General features: G+C 47.4%; 4 long non-coding RNA genes across 15 annotated transcripts; all 4 read right to left on the bottom strand.

Annotated features, from left to right (window-relative positions):
- Positions 1 to 4,388: 4,388 nt before the first annotated feature.
- On the bottom strand, positions 4,389 to 6,906 carry LOC311121721. 5 transcript variants are annotated; one of them, XR_014612334.1, is made up of 6 exons: positions 6,647 to 6,906; positions 6,253 to 6,457; positions 5,831 to 6,035; positions 5,132 to 5,656; positions 4,747 to 5,097; positions 4,389 to 4,448 (listed from the first exon to the last, which is right to left on the bottom strand). It is a non-coding gene; the product is annotated as an uncharacterized lncRNA (long non-coding RNA). The 5 variants fall into 5 exon arrangements; XR_014612338.1 differs by lacking the exon at positions 4,389 to 4,448 and adding an exon at positions 6,070 to 6,190 and having other exon boundaries at positions 4,721 to 5,097; positions 5,132 to 5,684; positions 5,831 to 5,889; positions 6,281 to 6,457; XR_014612335.1 differs by lacking the exon at positions 4,389 to 4,448 and having other exon boundaries at positions 4,714 to 4,777.
- A 129-nt stretch (positions 6,907 to 7,035) lies between these two features.
- LOC311121720 lies at positions 7,036 to 9,186 on the bottom strand. 7 transcript variants are annotated; one of them, XR_014612332.1, is made up of 5 exons: positions 8,719 to 9,186; positions 8,256 to 8,634; positions 8,107 to 8,165; positions 7,647 to 7,938; positions 7,036 to 7,562 (listed from the first exon to the last, which is right to left on the bottom strand). It is a non-coding gene; the product is annotated as an uncharacterized lncRNA (long non-coding RNA). The 7 variants fall into 7 exon arrangements; XR_014612333.1 differs by having other exon boundaries at positions 8,256 to 8,892; positions 9,005 to 9,186; XR_014612327.1 differs by having other exon boundaries at positions 8,256 to 9,186.
- Positions 9,187 to 11,082: 1,896 nt separating this feature from the next.
- On the bottom strand, positions 11,083 to 14,669 carry LOC311121718. Its single transcript, XR_014612324.1, has 5 exons — positions 14,365 to 14,669; positions 13,486 to 14,309; positions 13,005 to 13,295; positions 11,835 to 12,789; positions 11,083 to 11,779 (listed from the first exon to the last, which is right to left on the bottom strand). It is a non-coding gene; the product is annotated as an uncharacterized lncRNA (long non-coding RNA).
- A 2,425-nt stretch (positions 14,670 to 17,094) lies between these two features.
- On the bottom strand, positions 17,095 to 19,392 carry LOC311121719. Of its 2 annotated transcripts, none has more exons than XR_014612325.1 (3): positions 18,106 to 19,392; positions 17,365 to 17,895; positions 17,095 to 17,289 (listed from the first exon to the last, which is right to left on the bottom strand). It is a non-coding gene; the product is annotated as an uncharacterized lncRNA (long non-coding RNA). The 2 variants fall into 2 exon arrangements; XR_014612326.1 differs by having other exon boundaries at positions 17,095 to 17,264; positions 17,470 to 17,895.
- Positions 19,393 to 21,891: the final 2,499 nt, after the last annotated feature.

The raw sequence follows: 21,891 nt of genomic DNA, 5'->3' as shown, positions 1-21,891 counted from the left end.
TGGTGTGATTGAAAATTAGTCTCTTTCCCTGTTCGTTAACCATAAACCGTCCCAAATAACACCCTATTCGCTATGGGCTGCGGTCAAAAGTAGTGCACTATATTGGGAACAAGGTGCCATTTGGGATTCAGCCTAAGTGCCTCTTTGTTTATACTAGACTCAAGTTCCATTCCTCCCTGTCCTCCTGTCTCCTAGTCCTCCTGTCCTCCTGTCCTCCTGTCTCCTAGTCCTCCAGTCCTCCTGTCTCCTAGTCCTCCTGTCCTCCTGTCCTCCTGTCTCCTAGTCCTCCCTTTCCTCCTGTCTCCTAGTCCTCCCTGTCCTCCTGTCTCCTAGTCCTCCAGTCCTCCTGTCTCCTAGTCCTCCAGTCCTCCTGTCTCCTAGTCCTCCAGTCCTCCTGTCTCCTAGTCCTCCAGTCCTCCTGTCTCCTAGTCCTCCCTGTCCTCCTGTCTCCTAGTCCTCCCTGTCCTCCTGTCTCCTAGTCCTCCTGTCTCCTAGTCCTCCAGTCTCCTAGTCCTCCTGTCTCCTAGTCCTCCAGTCCTCCTGTCTCCTAGTCCTCCAGTCCTCCTGTCTCCTAGTCCTCTAGTCTCCTAGTCCTCTAGTCTCCTAGTCCTCCAGTCTCCTACATTTACATTTTAGTCATTTAGCAGATGCTCTTATCCAGAGCGACTTACAGTTAGTGAGTGCATACATTTTCATAATGGCCCCCTGTGGGAAACGATCCCACAACCCTGGCATTGCAAGCGCCATGCTCTACCAACTGAGCTACAGAGTCCTCCAGTCTCCAGTCTCCAGTCCTCCAGTCTCCTGTCCTCCAGTCTCCTGTCCTCCCTGTCTCCTGTCCTCCTGTCCTCCCTGTCTCCCCTGTCTCCTGTCCTCCTGTCCTCCAGTCTCCTGTCCTCCAGTCCTCCAGTCTCCTGTCCTCCCAGTCTCCTGTCCTCCCTGTCTCCAGTCCTCCAGTCTCCTGTCCTCCCTGTCTCCTGTCCTCCTGTCCTCCAGTCTCCTGTCCTCCCTGTCTCCTGTCCTCCCTGTCTCCCCTGTCTCCTGTCCTCCCTGTCTCCCCTGTCTCCTGTCCTCCAGTCTCCTGTCCTCTCAGTCTCCTGTCCTCCCAGTCTCCTGTCCTCCCAGTCTCCTGTCCTCCCAGTCTCCTGTCCTCCTGTCCTCCCAGTCTCCTGTCCTCCTGTCCTCCCAGTCTCCTGTCCTCCTGTCCTCCCAGTCTCCTGTCCTCCTGTCCTCCCAGTCTCCTGTCCTCCCAGTCTCCTGTCCTCCTGTCCTCCCTGTCCTCCTGTCCTCCCTGTCCTCCCTGTCTCCTGTCCTCCCTGTCTCCTGTCCTCCCTGTCTCCTGTCCTCCCTGTCTCCTGTCCTCCCTGTCTCCTGTCCTCCCTGTCTCCTGTCCTCCTGTCCTCCCTGTCTCCAGTCTGACCAATAAACCATGGCTCAGTACACCCACTCTCACTGTTTAGATATCTCTCCAACTATCTGGCGTCAAGCCGTATGTACGTGTGTGTGTGTCCTCGTGCGTGTCTATTCTGTGTTTGTATGAGTGTGTGCTCGTGCGTGGGTGCGCACGTATGAGTGTGTGAATGCCTGCATACGTTTTGTAAGAGTTTGTAGTTAATGTAATTGATGCGCTGACTATCTGACTAGACCCATGGGATCCAGGGAGGGGAATAGATCGATCAGCAGCAGAGACCCATGGGATCCAGGGAGGGGAATAGATCGATCAGCAGCAGAGACCCATGGGATCCAGTAAGGGGAATAGATCCATCAGCAGCAGAGACCATTGGGATCCAGTGAAGGGAATAGATCCATCAGTAGTAGAGACCATTGGGATCCAGTGAAGGGAATATATCCATCAGCAGCAGAGACCATTGGGATCCAGTGAAGGGAATAGATCCATCAGTAGTAGAGAGTTCACTTGAGGATCATTTCGGAAACCCAGAACTAAAATCTTATATAAAAGCGCCAGATGCTCGATTAAGTTCTGGGGGGGGGGGGGTTGATACTTAAGAGAAAGATACTTACACGACTTGCAAAGTCTCCACCCCCCCCTAAACGGAAACTCTCTGTAAGTTTCAGGACAACTATCTCATCCCCTTCCGAGAATTCTAAAGACGCGAGCACCTGCAAAATAGCGGCTTGTCCAAACGATCAGTCACGAAAAGGCTCCTCGTCAGTCATCACATTTACTAGTCTGCTGACAGACACTACTACCATTTATGTTACGCGAGTCCGTCCATGAGAAATTCATGTGAAGAATGTCTGACAGTATGAAGGGTGATGGTAATAAAGGGTGGTTTTATGAACCCTCTGTAATGAATTGTGAGCTCTGGCAGGCAGGCTATAGGCACCTTTAGCACTTGGCAGAAGCTCTGGAGTGAGATATCATATCCCAGGAATGAGGAGGTGGTGGGGGGGGTGGGGGGGTAAGAGAGAGAGGGAGAGAGTCAATACTTTGTAGAGCCACCTTTTGCAGCAATTACAGCTGCAAGTCTCTTTGGGTATGTCTCTATAAGCTTGGCACATCTAGCCACTGGGATTTTTGCCCATTCTTCCAAGGAAAAACGGCTTCAGCTCCTTCAAGTGGGATGGGTTCCGCTGGTGTACAGCAATCTTTAAGTCATACCACAGATTCTCAATTGGATTGAGGTCTGGGCTTTGACTAGGCCATTCCAAGACATTTAAATGTTTCCCCTTAAACCACTCAAGTGTTGCTTTAGCAGTATGTTTAGGGTCATTGTCCTGCTGGAAGGTGAACCTCCGTCCCAGTCTCAAATCTCTGGAAGACAAACCGGTTTCCCTCAAGAATTTCCCTGTATTTAGCACCATCCATCATTCCTTAAATTCTAACCAGTTTCCCAGTCCCTGCCGATGAAAAACATCCCCACAGCATGATGCTGCCACCACCATGCTTCACTGTGGGGATGGTGTTCTCGTGGTGATGAGAGGTGTTGGGTTTGCGCCTAACATAGTGTTTTCCTTGATGGCCAAAAAGGTCAATTTTAGTCTCATCTAACGAGAGTACCTTCTTCCATATGTTTGGGGAGTCTCCCACATGCCTTTTGGCGAACACCAAACATGTTTGCTTATTTTTTTTCTTTAAGCAATGGCTTTTTTCTGGCCACTCTTCCATAAAGCCCAGCTCTGTGGAGTGTACGGCTTAAAGTGGTCCTATGGACAGATACTCCAATCTCCGCTGTAGAGCTTTGCAGCTCCTTCAGGGTTATCTTTGGTCTTTGTTGCCTCTCTGATTAATGCCTTCCTTGCCTGGTCCGTGAGTTTTGGTGTGCCGCCCTCTCTTGGCAAGTTTGTTGTGGTGCCATATTCTTTCCATTTTGTAATAATGGATTTAATGGTGCTCCGTGGGATGTTCAAAGTTTCTGATATTTTTTTATAACCCAACCCTGATTTGTACTTCTCCACAACGTTGTCCCTGACCTGATTGGAGAGCTCCTTGGTCTTCATGGTGCCGCTTGCTTGGTGGTGCCCCTTGCTTAGTGGTGTTGCAGACTCTGGGGCCTTTCAGAACACGTGTATAACTACTGAGATCATGTGACATATCATGTGACACTTAAGATTGCACACAGGTGGACTTTATTTAACTAATTCTGTGACTTCTGAAGGTAATTGGTTGCACCAGATCTTATTAAGGGGCTTCATAGCAAAGGGGGTGAATACATATGCAAGCACCACATTTCCCTAAAAAATTTTTGTTGAATTTTTTGAAATAAGTTATTTTTTTCATTTCACTAGACCCTCCTCCTCCTGGCTACACTATACCTAGACCCTCCTCCTGGCTACTCTATACCTAGACCCTCCTCCTCCTGGCTACACTATACCTAGACCCTCCTCCTCCTGGCTACACTATACCTAGACCCTCCTCCTCCTGGCTACACTATACCTAGACCCTCCTCCTGGCTACACTATACCTAGACCCTCCTCCTGGCTACACTATACCTAGACCCTCCTCCTCCTGGCTACACTATACCTAGACCCTCCTCCTGGCTACACTATACCTAGACCCTCCTCCTGGCTACACTATACCTAGACCCTCCTCCTGTTGGCTACACTATACCTAGACCCTCCTCCTGTTGGCTACTCTATACCTAGACCCTCCTCCTGGCTACACTATACCTAGACCCTCCTCCTCCTGGCTACACTATACCTAGACCCTCCTCCTGGCTACACTATACCTAGACCCTCCTCCTGGCTACACTATACCTAGACCCTCCTCCTGGCTACACTATACCTAGACCCTCCTCCTGGCTACACTATACCTAGACCCTCCTCCTGGCTACACTATACCTAGACCCTCCTCCTGGCTACACTATACCTAGACCCTCCTCCTGTTGGCTACTCTATACCTAGACCCTCCTCCTGGCTACACTATACCTAGACCCTCCTCCTGGCTACACTATACCTAGACCCTCCTCCTCCTGGCTACACTATACCTAGACCCTCCTCCTCCTGGCTACTCTATACCTAGACCCTCCTCCTGGCTACACTATACCTAGACCCTCCTCCTGGCTACACTATACCTAGACCCTCCTCCTGTTGGCTACTCTATACCTAGACCCTCCTCCTCCTGGCTACACTATACCTAGACCCTCCTCCTCCTGGCTACTCTATACCTAGACCCTCCTCCTGGCTACACTATACCTAGACCCTCCTCCTGGCTACACTATACCTAGACCCTCCTCCTGTTGGCTACTCTATACCTAGACCCTCCTCCTCCTGGCTACACTATACCTAGACCCTCCTCCTCCTGGCTACACTATACCTAGACCCTCCTCCTGGCTACACTATACCTAGACCCTCCTCCTCCTGGCTACACTATACCTAGACCCTCCTCCTGGCTACACTATACCTAGACCCTCCTCCTCCTGGCTACACTATACCTAGACCCTCCTCCTGGCTACACTATACCTAGACCCTCCTCCTGGCTACACTATACCTAGACCCTCCTCCTGGCTACACTATACCTAGACCCTCCTCCTCCTGGCTACACTATACCTAGACCCTCCTCCTGGCTACACTATACCTAGACCCTCCTCCTGGCTACACTATACCTAGACCCTCCTCCTCCTGGCTACACTATACCTAGACCCTCCTCCTCCTCCTGGCTACACTATACCTAGACCCTCCTCCTGTTGGCTACACTATACCTAGACCCTCCTCCTGGCTACACTATACCTAGACCCTCCTCCTGGCTACACTATACCTAGACCCTCCTCCTGGCTACACTATACCTAGACCCTCCTCCTGGCTACACTATACCTAGACCCTCCTCCTGTTGGCTACACTATACCTAGACCCTCCTCCTGGCTACACTATACCTAGACCCTCCTCCTGGCTACACTATACCTAGACCCTCCTCCTGGCTACACTATACCTAGACCCTCCTCCTGTTGGCTACACTATACCTAGACCCTCCTCCTGTTGGCTACACTATACCTAGACCCTCCTCCTGGCTACACTATACCTAGACCCTCCTCCTCCTGGCTACACTATACCTAGACCCTCCTCCTGGCTACACTATACCTAGACCCTCCTCCTGGCTACACTATACCTAGACCCTCCTCCTGGCTACACTATACCTAGACCCTCCTCCTCCTGGCTACACTATACCTAGACCCTCCTCCTCCTGGCTACACTATACCTAGACCCTCCTCCTGGCTACACTATACCTAGACCCTCCTCCTCCTGGCTACACTATACCTAGACCCCCCTCCTCCTGGCTACACTATACCTAGACCCTCCTCCTGGCTACACTATACCTAGACCCTCCTCCTGGCTACACTATACCTAGACCCTCCTCCTGGCTACACTATACCTAGACCCTCCTCCTGTTGGCTACACTATACCTAGACCCTCCTCCTGGCTACACTATACCTAGACCCTCCTCCTGGCTACACTATACCTAGACCCTCCTCCTCCTGGCTACACTATACCTAGACCCTCCTCCTGGCTACACTATACCTAGACCCTCCTCCTGGCTACACTATACCTAGACCCTCCTCCTCCTGGCTACACTATACCTAGACCCTCCTCCTCCTCCTGGCTACACTATACCTAGACCCTCCTCCTGTTGGCTACACTATACCTAGACCCTCCTCCTGTTGGCTACACTATACCTAGACCCTCCTCCTGTTGGCTACACTATACCTAGACCCTCCTCCTGGCTACACTATACCTAGACCCTCCTCCTGGCTACACTATACCTAGACCCTCCTCCTCCTCCTGGCTACACTATACCTAGACCCTCCTCCTGGCTACACTATACCTAGACCCTCCTCCTGTTGGCTACACTATACCTAGACCCTCCTCCTGGCTACACTATACCTAGACCCTCCTCCTGGCTACACTATACCTAGACCCTCCTCCTGTTGGCTACACTATACCTAGACCCTCCTCCTGTTGGCTACACTATACCTAGACCCTCCTCCTGGCTACACTATACCTAGACCCTCCTCCTCCTCCTGGCTACACTATACCTAGACCCTCCTCCTGTTGGCTACTCTATACCTAGACCCTCCTCCTGTTGGCTACACTATACCTAGACCCTCCTCCTGTTGGCTACACTATACCTAGACCCTCCTCCTCCTCCTGGCTACACTATACCTAGACCCTCCTCCTGGCTACACTATACCTAGACCCTCCTCCTGTTGGCTACACTATACCTAGACCCTCCTCCTGGCTACACTATACCTAGACCCTCCTCCTGTTGGCTACACTATACCTAGACCCTCCTCCTGGCTACACTATACCTAGACCCTCCTCCTGGCTACACTATACCTAGACCCTCCTCCTGGCTACACTATACCTAGACCCTCCTCCTGGCTACACTATACCTAGACCCTCCTCCTGTTGGCTACACTATACCTAGACCCTCCTCCTGTTGGCTACACTATACCTAGACACTCCTCCTGGCTACACTATACCTAGACCCTCCTCCTGTTGGCTACACTATACCTAGACCCCCCTCCTCCTGGCTACACTATACCTAGACCCTCCTCCTCCTGGCTACTCTATACCTAGACCCTCCTCCTGGCTACACTATACCTAGACCCTCCTCCTGGCTACACTATACCTAGACCCTCCTCCTGTTGGCTACACTATACCTAGACCCTCCTCCTGGCTACACTATACCTAGACCCTCCTCCTGTTGGCTACACTATACCTAGACCCTCCTCCTGTTGGCTACACTATACCTAGACCCTCCTCCTGTTGGCTACACTATACCTAGACCCTCCTCCTCCTGGCTACACTATACCTAGACCCTCCTCCTGTTGGCTACACTATACCTAGACCCTCCTCCTCCTGGCTACACTATACCTAGACCCTCCTCCTGGCTACACTATACCTAGACCCTCCTCCTGGCTACACTATACCTAGACCCTCCTCCTGGCTACACTATACCTAGACCCTCCTCCTGGCTACACTATACCTAGACCCTCCTCCTGTTGGCTACACTATACCTAGACCCTCCTCCTGGCTACACTATACCTAGACCCTCCTCCTGGCTACACTATACCTAGACCCTCCTCCTCCTGGCTACACTATACCTAGACCCTCCTCCTGGCTACACTATACCTAGACCCTCCTCCTGGCTACACTATACCTAGACCCTCCTCCTGGCTACACTATACCTAGACCCTCCTCCTGTTGGCTACACTATACCTAGACCCTCCTCCTGGCTACACTATACCTAGACCCTCCTCCTGGCTACACTATACCTAGACCCTCCTCCTGTTGGCTACACTATACCTAGACCCTCCTCCTGGCTACACTATACCTAGACCCTCCTCCTGGCTACACTATACCTAGACCCTCCTCCTGGCTACACTATACCTAGACCCTCCTCCTCCTGGCTACACTATACCTAGACCCTCCTCCTGGCTACACTATACCTAGACCCTCCTCCTGTTGGCTACACTATACCTAGACCCTCCTCCTGGCTACACTATACCTAGACCCTCCTCCTGGCTACACTATACCTAGACCCTCCTCCTGGCTACACTATACCTAGACCCTCCTCCTGGCTACACTATACCTAGACCCTCCTCCTGGCTACACTATACCTAGACCCTCCTCCTGGCTACACTATACCTAGACCCTCCTCCTGTTGGCTACACTATACCTAGACCCTCCTCCTGGCTACACTATACCTAGACCCTCCTCCTGGCTACACTATACCTAGACCCTCCTCCTCCTCCTGGCTACACTATACCTAGACCCTCCTCCTGGCTACACTATACCTAGACCCTCCTCCTGTTGGCTACACTATACCTAGACCCTCCTCCTCCTGGCTACACTATACCTAGACCCTCCTCCTGGCTACACTATACCTAGACCCTCCTCCTGGCTACACTATACCTAGACCCTCCTCCTGGCTACACTATACCTAGACCCTCCTCCTGGCTACACTATACCTAGACCCTCCTCCTCCTGGCTACACTATACCTAGACCCTCCTCCTGGCTACACTATACCTAGACCCTCCTCCTCCTGGCTACACTATACCTAGACCCTCCTCCTGGCTACACTATACCTAGACCCTCCTCCTGGCTACACTATACCTAGACCCTCCTCCTGGCTACACTATACCTAGACCCTCCTCCTCCTGGCTACACTATACCTAGACCCTCCTCCTGGCTACACTATACCTAGACCCTCCTCCTGGCTACACTATACCTAGACCCTCCTCCTGGCTACACTATACCTAGACCCTCCTCCTCCTGGCTACACTATACCTAGACCCTCCTCCTGGCTACACTATACCTAGACCCTCCTCCTGGCTACACTATACCTAGACCCTCCTCCTGGCTACACTATACCTAGACCCTCCTCCTGGCTACACTATACCTAGACCCTCCTCCTCCTGGCTACACTATACCTAGACCCTCCTCCTGGCTACACTATACCTAGACCCTCCTCCTGGCTACACTATACCTAGACCCTCCTCCTGGCTACACTATACCTAGACCCTCCTCCTGGCTACACTATACCTAGACCCTCCTCCTCCTGGCTACACTATACCTAGACCCTCCTCCTGGCTACACTATACCTAGACCCTCCTCCTGGCTACACTATACCTAGACCCTCCTCCTGGCTACACTATACCTAGACCCTCCTCCTGGCTACACTATACCTAGACCCTCCTCCTGGCTACACTATACCTAGACCCTCCTCCTCCTGGCTACTCTATACCTAGACCCTCCTCCTGTTGGCTCCTATATACCTAGACCCTCCAACTGATAGATCCAGTGTCAGCCCCAACTCTAGACCTTTTCACCACCACCCTGGACAAAAAACACCCCCACCAGAGGATACTGCTGAGCGATTGACCAACACTTCGGTTAATCAGTTCTCAAACAACTAATTGACCAACGTCGGTTCAATTATTAGATTTCCATTTCGTTTCATTTTTTTTTCTGTGAGCAGTTTCTCTAGAGATAAATCAGATCCAGCCCAAACTGTGCGATGTAGTTGGGAGTTGTAGTTTCCAACAGGCCAATATTCTACATAGTTTAGCGCAGAAAACGTGGTAATTAACTACAATGACCATAATCCATTGTGCCTACTTGTCCGGTCTGTGTGTTTCTACAGGCCTGCTACGTTAGCTTAGTGCGGGGAAGACACAGAGAGGAGAGAAAAATGGAATCAGGCAAAGAATAACACAGAGGATTGTGTAGTTTGATCTTACATGAAATAATGTGCTGTTAGTCTAGTCAGGCCTCAAGGCTGCTGGGTTCGATGGGGAGGGATGTGTCTAGTCAGGCCTCAAGGCTGCTGGGTTCGATGGGGAGGGATGTGTCTAGTCAGGCCTCAAGGCTGCTGGGTTCGATGGAGAGGGATTTTTAGGGGTCAGGGTTAGGTTGGTTAGGGGTAGGTTTAGGGGTTAGGGTTAGGTTGGTTAGGGGTAGGTTGGTTAGGGGTTAAGGTTGGTTAGGGGAGGGTTGGTTAGGGGTAGGTTTAGGGGTTAAGGTTGGTTAGGGGTAGGTTTAAGAAAAATAGGATTTTTAATGGTAATACATTTTAGTGTGCTTACTGGGCCAGGGGGCGTGTTGGAAGACAGGGGGCGTGTTGGAAGACAGGGGGCGTGTTGGAAGACAGGGGGCGTGTTGGAAGACAGGGGGCGTGTTGGAAGACAGGGGGCATGTTGGAAGACAGGGGGCGTGTTGGAAGCCAGGGGGCGTGTTGGCGGCTCACAGAGGCAGAAACCAGATAGAAAAGGAGTGTATGGTGTCTGGGCCAGTGAGTGTCTGGGCCAGTGAGTGTCTGGGCCAGTGAGTGTCTGGGCCAGTGAGTGTCTGGGCCAGTGAGTGTCTGGGCCGGTGAGTGTCTGGGCCGGTGAGCGGTTTAAGTTAGTGACAGACCACAAGCCCTTGGTCCCACTAATATGAACAGCAAAGACTTGGATGCTGTGCCTTTACGGTGCCAGAGACTGTGTGTTAATTCATATCTCAGAAGAAATACAATACCGCTCTGTAGAGAAGGTGAGGGAAGCGATGCAATGTGCTCATGGCGATGGGCAGATAGATTACCTTCAGGCAAGGTCGCATTTCAGTGAAATGTGCATACTGGGATAGATGGCTGGTTCTGTAAGGATGGGCTGCAGTCTACTGGTATAGATGGCTGGTTCTGTAAGGATGGGCTGCAGTCTACTGGTATAGATGGCTGGTTCTGTACGGATGGGCTGCAGTCTACTGGTATAGATGGCTGGTTCTGTATGGATGGGACGCAGTCCACTAGGATAGATGGGTGGTTCTGTACGGATGGGACGCAGTCCACTAGGATAGATGGGTGGTTCTGTACGGATGGGACGCAGTCCACTAGGATAGATGGGTGGTTCTGTACGGATGGGCTTAAGTCTACTGCTGTGCTCCAGACCTCATTCAGGTATGCATTATCACAGGATTAGGATCAGGATTACACAAACATCTTATCTGGGGCGCATGTCAGGGCAGACTGTCTGAGATTTTCCCACTAGGATGAATCAACAGCTATTGGTCAAGATCAGGAACACACCCCTACACTTCACATACCACAACACAACCTACCTTTACTAGATACACCACAACACACCTCTACTAGATACACCACAACACAACCTACCTCTACTAGATACACCACAACCTACCTCTACTAGATACACCACAACACAACCTACCTCTACTAGATACACCACAACACAACCTACCTCTACTAGATACACCACAACCTACCTCTACTAGATACACCACAACCTACCTCTACTAGATACACCACAACCTACCTCTACTAGATACACCACAACCTACCTCTACTAGATACAACACAACCTACCTCTACTAGATACACCACAACACAACCTACCTCTACTAGATACACCACAACCTACCTCTACTAGATACACCACAACCTACCTCTACTAGATACACCACAACCTACCTCTACTAGATACACCACAACCTACCTCTACTAGATACACCACAACACAACCTACCTCTACTAGATACACCACAACCTACCTCTACTAGATACACCACAACCTACCTCTACTAGATACACCACAACCTACCTCTACTAGATACACCACAACCTACCTCTACTAGATACACCACAACACAACCTACCTCTACTAGATACAACACAACCTACCTCTACTAGATACAGCACAACACAACCTACCTCTACTAGATACAGCACAACACAACCTACCTCTACTAGATACACCACAACCTACCTCTACTAGATACACCACAACACAACCTACCTCTACTAGATACAACACAACCTACCTCTACTAGATACAACACAACCTACCTCTACTAGATACACCACAACACAACCTACCTCTACTAGATACACCACAACCTACCTCTACTAGATACAACACAACCTACCTCTACTAGATACACCACAACCTACCTCTACTAGATACACCACAACCTACCTCTACTAGATACACCACAACCTACCTCTACTAGATACACCACAACCTACCTCTACTAGATACACCACAACACAACCTACCTCTACTAGATACACCACAACCTACCTCTACTAGATACACCACAACCTACCTCTACTAGATACACCACAACCTACCTCTACTAGATACACCACAACACAACCTACCTCTACTAGATACACCACAACACAACCTACCTCTACTAGATACAACACAACCTACCTCTACTAGATACAACACAACCTACCTCTACTAGATCCACCACAACCTACCTTTACTAGATACAACACAACCTACCTCTACTAGATACACCACAACCTACCTCTACTAGATACACCACAACCTACCTCTACTAGATACACCACAACCTACCTCTACTAGATACACCACAACACAACCTACCTCTACTAGATACACCACAACCTACCTCTACTAGATACACCACAACCTACCTCTACTAGATACACCACAACCTACCTCTACTAGATACACCACAACCTACCTCTACTAGATACACCACAACACAACCTACCTCTACTAGATACACCACAACCTACCTCTACTAGATACACCACAACCTACCTCTACTAGATACACCACAACCTACCTCTACTAGATACACCACAACCTACCTCTACTAGATACACCACAACACAACCTACCTCTACTAGATACACCACAACACAACCTACCTCTACTAGATACACCACAACACAACCTACCTCTACTAGATACACCACAACCTACCTCTACTAGATACACCACAACACAACCTACCTCTACTAGATACACCACAACACAACCTACCTCTACTAGATACACCACAACACAACCTACCTCTACTAGATACAACACAACCTACCTCTACTAGATACAACACAACACAACCTACCTCTACTAGATACACCACAACCTACCTCTACTAGATACACCACAACACAACCTACCTCTATTAGATACAACACAACCTACCTCTACTAGATACACCACAACCTACCTCTACTAGATACACCACAACACAACCTACCTCTACTAGATACAACACAACCTACCTCTACTAGATACACCACAACACAACCTACCTCTACTAGATACACCACAACACAACCTACCTCTACTAGATACACCACAACACAACCTACCTCTACTAGATACACCACAACACAACCTACCTCTACTAGATACACCACAACACAACCTACCTCTACGAGATACACCACAACACAACCTACCTCTACTAGATACACCACAACCTACCTCTACTAGATACACCACAACACAACCTACCTCTACTAGATACACCACAACACAACCTACCTCTACTAGATACACCACAACACAACCTACCACTACTAGATACACCACAACACAACCTACCTCTACTAGATACAACACAACCTACCTCTACTAGATACAACACAACCTACCTCTACTAGATACACCACAACACAACCTACCTCTACTAGATACAACACAACCTACCTCTACTAGATACAACACAACCTACCTCTACTAGATACACCACAACACAACCTACCTCTACTAGATACACCACAACCTACCTCTACTAGATACAACACAACCTACCTCTACTAGATACACCACAACACAACCTACCTCTACTAGATACACCACAACCTACCTCTACTAGATACACCACAACCTACCTCTACTAGATACACCACAACCTACCTCTACTAGATACACCACAACCTACCTCTACTAGATACACCACAACACAACCTACCTCTACTAGATACAACACAACCTACCTCTACTAGATACACCACAACCTACCTCTACTAGATACACCACAACCTACCTCTACTAGATACACCACAACCTACCTCTACTAGATACACCACAACACAACCTACCTATACTAGATACACCACAACCTACCTCTACTAGATACACCACAACCTACCTCTACTAGATACACCACAACACAACCTACCTCTACTAGATACAACACAACCTACCTCTACTAGATACACCACAACCTACCTCTACTAGATACACCACAACACAACCTACCTCTACTAGATACACCACAACCTACCTCTACTAGATACACCACAACACAACCTACCTCTACTAGATACAACACAACCTACCTCTACTAGATACACCACAACCTACCTCTACTAGATACACCACAACACAACCTACCTCTACTAGATACAACACAACCTACCTCTACTAGATACACCACAACCTACCTCTACTAGATACACCACAACACAACCTACCTCTACTAGATACACCACAACCTACCTCTACTAGATACACCACAACCTACCTCTACTAGATACAACACAACCTACCTCTACTAGATACACCACAACACAACCTACCTCTACTAGATACACCACAACCTACCTCTACTAGATACACCACAACACAACCTACCTCTACTAGATACAACACAACCTACCTCTACTAGATACACCACAACCTACCTCTACTAGATACACCACAACACAACCTACCTCTACTAGATACACCACAACCTACCTCTACTAGATACACCACAACCTACCTCTACTAGATACACCACAACCTACCTCTACTAGATACACCACAACCTACCTCTACTAGATACACCACAACACAACCTACCTCTACTAGATACACCACAACCTACCTCTACTAGATACAACACAACCTACCTCTACTAGATACACCACAACACAACCTACCTCTACTAGAGACACCACAACACAACCTACCTCTACTAGATACACCACAACACAACCTACCTCTACTAGATACACCACAACCTACCTCTACTAGATACAACACAACCTACCTCTACTAGATACACCACAACCTACCTCTACTAGATACACCACAACACAACCTACCTCTACTAGATACACCACAACCTACCTCTACTAGATACACCACAACACAACCTACCTCTACTAGATACACCACAACCTACCTCTACTAGATACACCACAACCTACCTCTACTAGATACACCACAACCTACCTCTACTAGATACACCACAACCTACCTCTACTAGATACACCACAACCTACCTCTACTAGATACACCACAACACAACCTACCTCTACTAGATACACCACAACCTACCTCTACTAGATACAACACAACCTACCTCTACTAGATACACCACAACCTACCTCTACTAGATACACCACAACACAACCTACCTCTACTAGATACACCACAACCTACCTCTACTAGATACAACACAACCTACCTCTACTAGATACACCACAACACAACCTACCTCTACTAGAGACACCACAACACAACCTACCTCTACTAGATACACCACAACACAACCTACCTCTACTAGATACACCACAACCTACCTCTACTAGATACAACACAACCTACCTCTACTAGATACACCACAACCTACCTCTACTAGATACACCACAACACAACCTACCTCTACTAGATACACCACAACCTACCTCTACTAGATACACCACAACACAACCTACCTCTACTAGATACACCACAACCTACCTCTACTAGATACACCACAACCTACCTCTACTAGATACACCACAACCTACCTCTACTAGATACACCACAACCTACCTCTACTAGATACACCACAACCTACCTCTACTAGATACACCACAACACAACCTACCTCTACTAGATACAACACAACCTACCTCTACTAGATACACCACAACCTACCTCTACTAGATACACCACAACCTACCTCTACTAGATACACCACAACCTACCTCTACTAGATACACCACAACCTACCTCTACTAGATACACCACAACCTACCTCTACTAGATACAACACAACCTACCTCTACTAGATACACCACAACCTACCTCTACTAGATACACCACAACCTACCTCTACTAGATACACCACAACCTACCTCTACTAGATACACCACAACCTACCTCTACTAGATACACCACAACCTACCTCTACTAGATACAACACAACCTACCTCTACTAGATACACCACAACCTACCTCTACTAGATACACCACAACACAACCTACCTCTACTAGATACACCACAACCTACCTCTACTAGATACACCACAACCTACCTCTACTAGATACACCACAACACAACCTACCTCTACTAGATACACCACAACCTACCTCTACTAGATACACCACAACACAACCTACCTCTACTAGATACAACACAACCTACCTCTACTAGATACACCACAACACAACCTACCTCTACTAGATACACCACAACCTACCTCTACTAGATACAACACAACCTACCTCTACTAGATACACCACAACACAACCTACCTCTACTAGATACACCACAACCTACCTCTACTAGATACACCACAACCTACCTCTACTAGATACACCACAACCTACCTCTACTAGATACACCACAACCTACCTCTACTAGATACACCACAACACAACCTACCTCTACTAGATACAACACAACCTACCTCTACTAGATACACCACAACCTACCTCTACTAGATACACCACAACCTACCTCTACTAGATACACCACAACCTACCTCTACTAGATACACCACAACACAACCTACCTATACTAGATACACCACAACCTACCTCTACTAGATACACCACAACCTACCTCTACTAGATACACCACAACACAACCTACCTCTACTAGATACAACACAACCTACCTCTACTAGATACACCACAACCTACCTCTACTAGATACACCACAACACAACCTACCTCTACTAGATACACCACAACCTACCTCTACTAGATACACCACAACACAACCTACCTCTACTAGATACAACACAACCTACCTCTACTAGATACACCACAACCTACCTCTACTAGATACACCACAACACAACCTACCTCTACTAGATACAACACAACCTACCTCTACTAGATACACCACAACCTACCTCTACTAGATACACCACAACACAACCTACCTCTACTAGATACACCACAACCTACCTCTACTAGATACACCACAACCTACCTCTACTAGATACAACACAACCTACCTCTACTAGATACACCACAACCTACCTCTACTAGATACACCACAACACAACCTACCTCTACTAGATACAACACAACCTACCTCTACTAGATACACCACAACCTACCTCTACTAGATACAACACAACCTACCTCTACTAGATCCACCACAACCTACCTTTACTAGATACAACACAACCTACCTCTACTAGATACACCACAACCTACCTCTACTAGATACACCACAACCTACCTCTACTAGATACACCACAACCTACCTCTACTAGATACACCACAACACAACCTACCTCTACTAGATACACCACAACACAACCTACCTCTACTAGATACAACACAACCTACCTCTACTAGATACAACACAACCTACCTCTACTAGATCCACCACAACCTACCTCTACTAGATACAACACAACCTACCTCTACTAGATACACCACAACCTACCTCTACTAGATACACCACAACCTACCTCTACTAGATACACCACAACCTACCTCTACTAGATACACCACAACACAACCTACCTCTACTAGATACACCACAACCTACCTCTACTAGATACACCACAACCTACCTCTACTAGATACACCACAACCTACCTCTACTAGATACACCACAACCTACCTCTACTAGATACACCACAACACAACCTACCTCTACTAGATACACCACAACCTACCTCTACTAGATACACCACAACCTACCTCTACTAGATACACCACAACCTACCTCTACTAGATACACCACAACCTACCTCTACTAGATACACCACAACACAACCTACCTCTACTAGATACACCACAACACAACCTACCTCTACTAGATACACCACAACACAACCTACCTCTACTAGATACACCACAACCTACCTCTACTAGATACACCACAACACAACCTACCTCTACTAGATACACCACAACACAACCTACCTCTACTAGATACACCACAACCTACCTCTACTAGATACACCACAACCTACCTCTACACACCACAACCTACCTCTACTAGATACACCACAACACAACCTACCTCTACTAGATACACCACAACCTACCTCTACTAGATACAACACAACCTACCTCTACTAGATACACCACAACACAACCTACCTCTACTAGAGACACCACAACACAACCTACCTCTACTAGATACACCACAACACAACCTACCTCTACTAGATACACCACAACCTACCTCTACTAGATACAACACAACCTACCTCTACTAGATACACCACAACCTACCTCTACTAGATACACCACAACACAACCTACCTCTACTAGATACACCACAACCTACCTCTACTAGATACACCACAACACAACCTACCTCTACTAGATACACCACAACCTACCTCTACTAGATACACCACAACCTACCTCTACTAGATACACCACAACCTACCTCTACTAGATACACCACAACCTACCTCTACTAGATACACCACAACCTACCTCTACTAGATACACCACAACACAACCTACCTCTACTAGATACACCACAACCTACCTCTACTAGATACAACACAACCTACCTCTACTAGATACACCACAACCTACCTCTACTAGATACACCACAACACAACCTACCTCTACTAGATACACCACAACCTACCTCTACTAGATACAACACAACCTACCTCTACTAGATACACCACAACACAACCTACCTCTACTAGATACACCACAACACAACCTACCTCTACTAGATACACCACAACCTACCTCTACTAGATACACCACAACCTACCTCTACTAGATACACCACAACCTACCTCTACTAGATACACCACAACCTACCTCTACTAGATACACCACAACACAACCTACCTCTACTAGATACAACACAACCTACCTCTACTAGATACACCACAACCTACCTCTACTAGATACACCACAACCTACCTCTACTAGATACACCACAACCTACCTCTACTAGATACACCACAACACAACCTACCTATACTAGATACACCACAACCTACCTCTACTAGATACACCACAACCTACCTCTACTAGATACACCACAACACAACCTACCTCTACTAGATACACCACAACCTACCTCTACTAGATACACCACAACCTACCTCTACTAGATACAACACAACCTACCTCTACTAGATACACCACAACCTACCTCTACTAGATACACCACAACCTACCTCTACTAGATACACCACAACCTACCTCTACTAGATACACCACAACCTACCTCTACTAGATACACCACAACCTACCTCTACTAGATACAACACAACCTACCTCTACTAGATACACCACAACCTACCTCTACTAGATACACCACAACCTACCTCTACTAGATACACCACAACCTACCTCTACTAGATACACCACAACCTACCTCTACTAGATACACCACAACACAACCTACCTCTACTAGATACACCACAACCTACCTCTACTAGATACACACAACACAACCTACCTCTACTAGATACAACACAACCTACCTCTACTAGATACACCACAACACAACCTACCTCTACTAGATACACCACAACCTACCTCTACTAGATACACCACAACCTACCTCTACTAGATACACCACAACACAACCTACCTCTACTAGATACACCACAACCTACCTCTACTAGATACACCACAACCTACCTCTACTAGATACACCACAACCTACCTCTACTAGATACACCACAACCTACCTCTACTAGATACACCACAACACAACCTACCTCTACTAGATACACCACAACCTACCTCTACTAGATACACCACAACCTACCTCTACTAGATACACCACAACCTACCTCTACTAGATACACCACAACCTACCTCTACTAGATACACCACAACACAACCTACCTCTACTAGATACACCACAACCTACCTCTACTAGATACACCACAACCTACCTCTACTAGATACACCACAACACAACCTACCTCTACTAGATACAACACAACCTACCTCTACTAGATACACCACAACCTACCTCTACTAGATACACCACAACACAACCTACCTCTACTAGATACACCACAACCTACCTCTACTAGATACAACACAACCTACCTCTACTAGATACACCACAACCTACCTCTACTAGATACACCACAACACAACCTACCTCTACTAGATACACCACAACCTACCTCTACTAGATACACCACAACCTACCTCTACTAGATACACCACAACAACCTACCTCTACTAGATACACCACAACCTACCTCTACTAGATACACCACAACCTACCTCTACTAGATACACCACAACCTACCTCTACTAGATACACCACAACACAACCTACCTCTACTAGATACACCACAACCTACCTCTACTAGATACACCACAACACAACCTACCTCTACTAGATACAACACAACCTACCTCTACTAGATACACCACAACCTACCTCTACTAGATACACCACAACACAACCTACCTCTACTAGATACACCACAACCTACCTCTACTAGATACACCACAACCTACCTCTACTAGATACACCACAACCTACCTCTACTAGATACACCACAACACACCTACCTCTACTAGATACACCACAACACAACCTACCTCTACTAGATACACCACAACCTACCTCTACTAGATACAACACAACCTACCTCTACTAGATACACCACAACACAACCTACCTCTACTAGATACACCACAACTCTACTAGATAACAACTACCTCTACTAGATACACCACAACAAACCTACCTCTACTAGATACACCACAACCTACCTCTACTAGATACAACACAACCTACCTCTACTAGATACACCACAACCTACCTCTACTAGATACACCACAACACAACCTACCTCTACTAGATACACCACAACCTACCTCTACTAGATACACCACACAACCTACCTCTACTAGATACACCACAACCTACCTCTACTAGATACACCACAACCTACCTCTACTAGATACACCACAACCTACCTCTACTAGATACACCACAACCTACCTCTACTAGATACACCACAACCTACCTCTACTAGATACACCACACAACCTACCTCTACTAGATACACCACAACCTACCTCTACTAGATACAACACAACCTACCTCTACTAGATACACCACAACCTACCTCTACTAGATACACAAACACACAACCTACCTCTACTAGATACACCACAACAACTACCTCTACTAGATACACCACAACCTACCTCTACTAGATACACCACAACCTACCTCTACTAGATACACCACAACACAACCTACCTCTACTAGATACACCACACAACCTACCTCTACTAGATACACCACAACCTACCTCTACTAGATACACCACAACCTACCTCTACTAGATACACCACAACCTACCTCTACTAGATACACCACAACCTACCTCTACTAGATACACCACAACCCTACCTCTACTAGATACACCACAACCTACCTCTACTAGATACACCACAACCTACCTCTACTAGATACACCACAACCTACCTCTACTAGATACACCACAACCTACCTCTACTAGATACACCACAACCTACCTCTACTAGATACACCACAACCTACCTCTACTAGATACACCACAACCTACCTCTACTAGATACACCACAACCTACCTCTACTAGATACACCACAACCTACCTCTACTAGATACACCACAACCTACCTCTACTAGATACACCACAACCTACCTCTACTAGATACACCACAACCTACCTCTACTAGATACACCACAACCTACCTCTACTAGATACACCACAACCTACCTCTACTAGATACACCACAACCTACCTCTACTAGATACACCACAACCTACCTCTACTAGATACACCACAACCTACCTCTACTAGATACAACACAACCTACCTCTACTAGATACACCACAACCTACCTCTACTAGATACACCACAACACAACCTACCTCTACTAGATACACCACAACCTACCTCTACTAGATACACCACAACCTATCCTCTACT

Source organism: Coregonus lavaretus (assembly GCF_964263955.1).
Source record: "Coregonus lavaretus genome assembly, contig: HAP1_SCAFFOLD_3114, whole genome shotgun sequence".
NCBI lineage: Eukaryota > Metazoa > Chordata > Actinopteri > Salmoniformes > Salmonidae > Coregonus > Coregonus lavaretus.
This window is presented reverse-complemented; position numbering and strand designations above follow the sequence as displayed.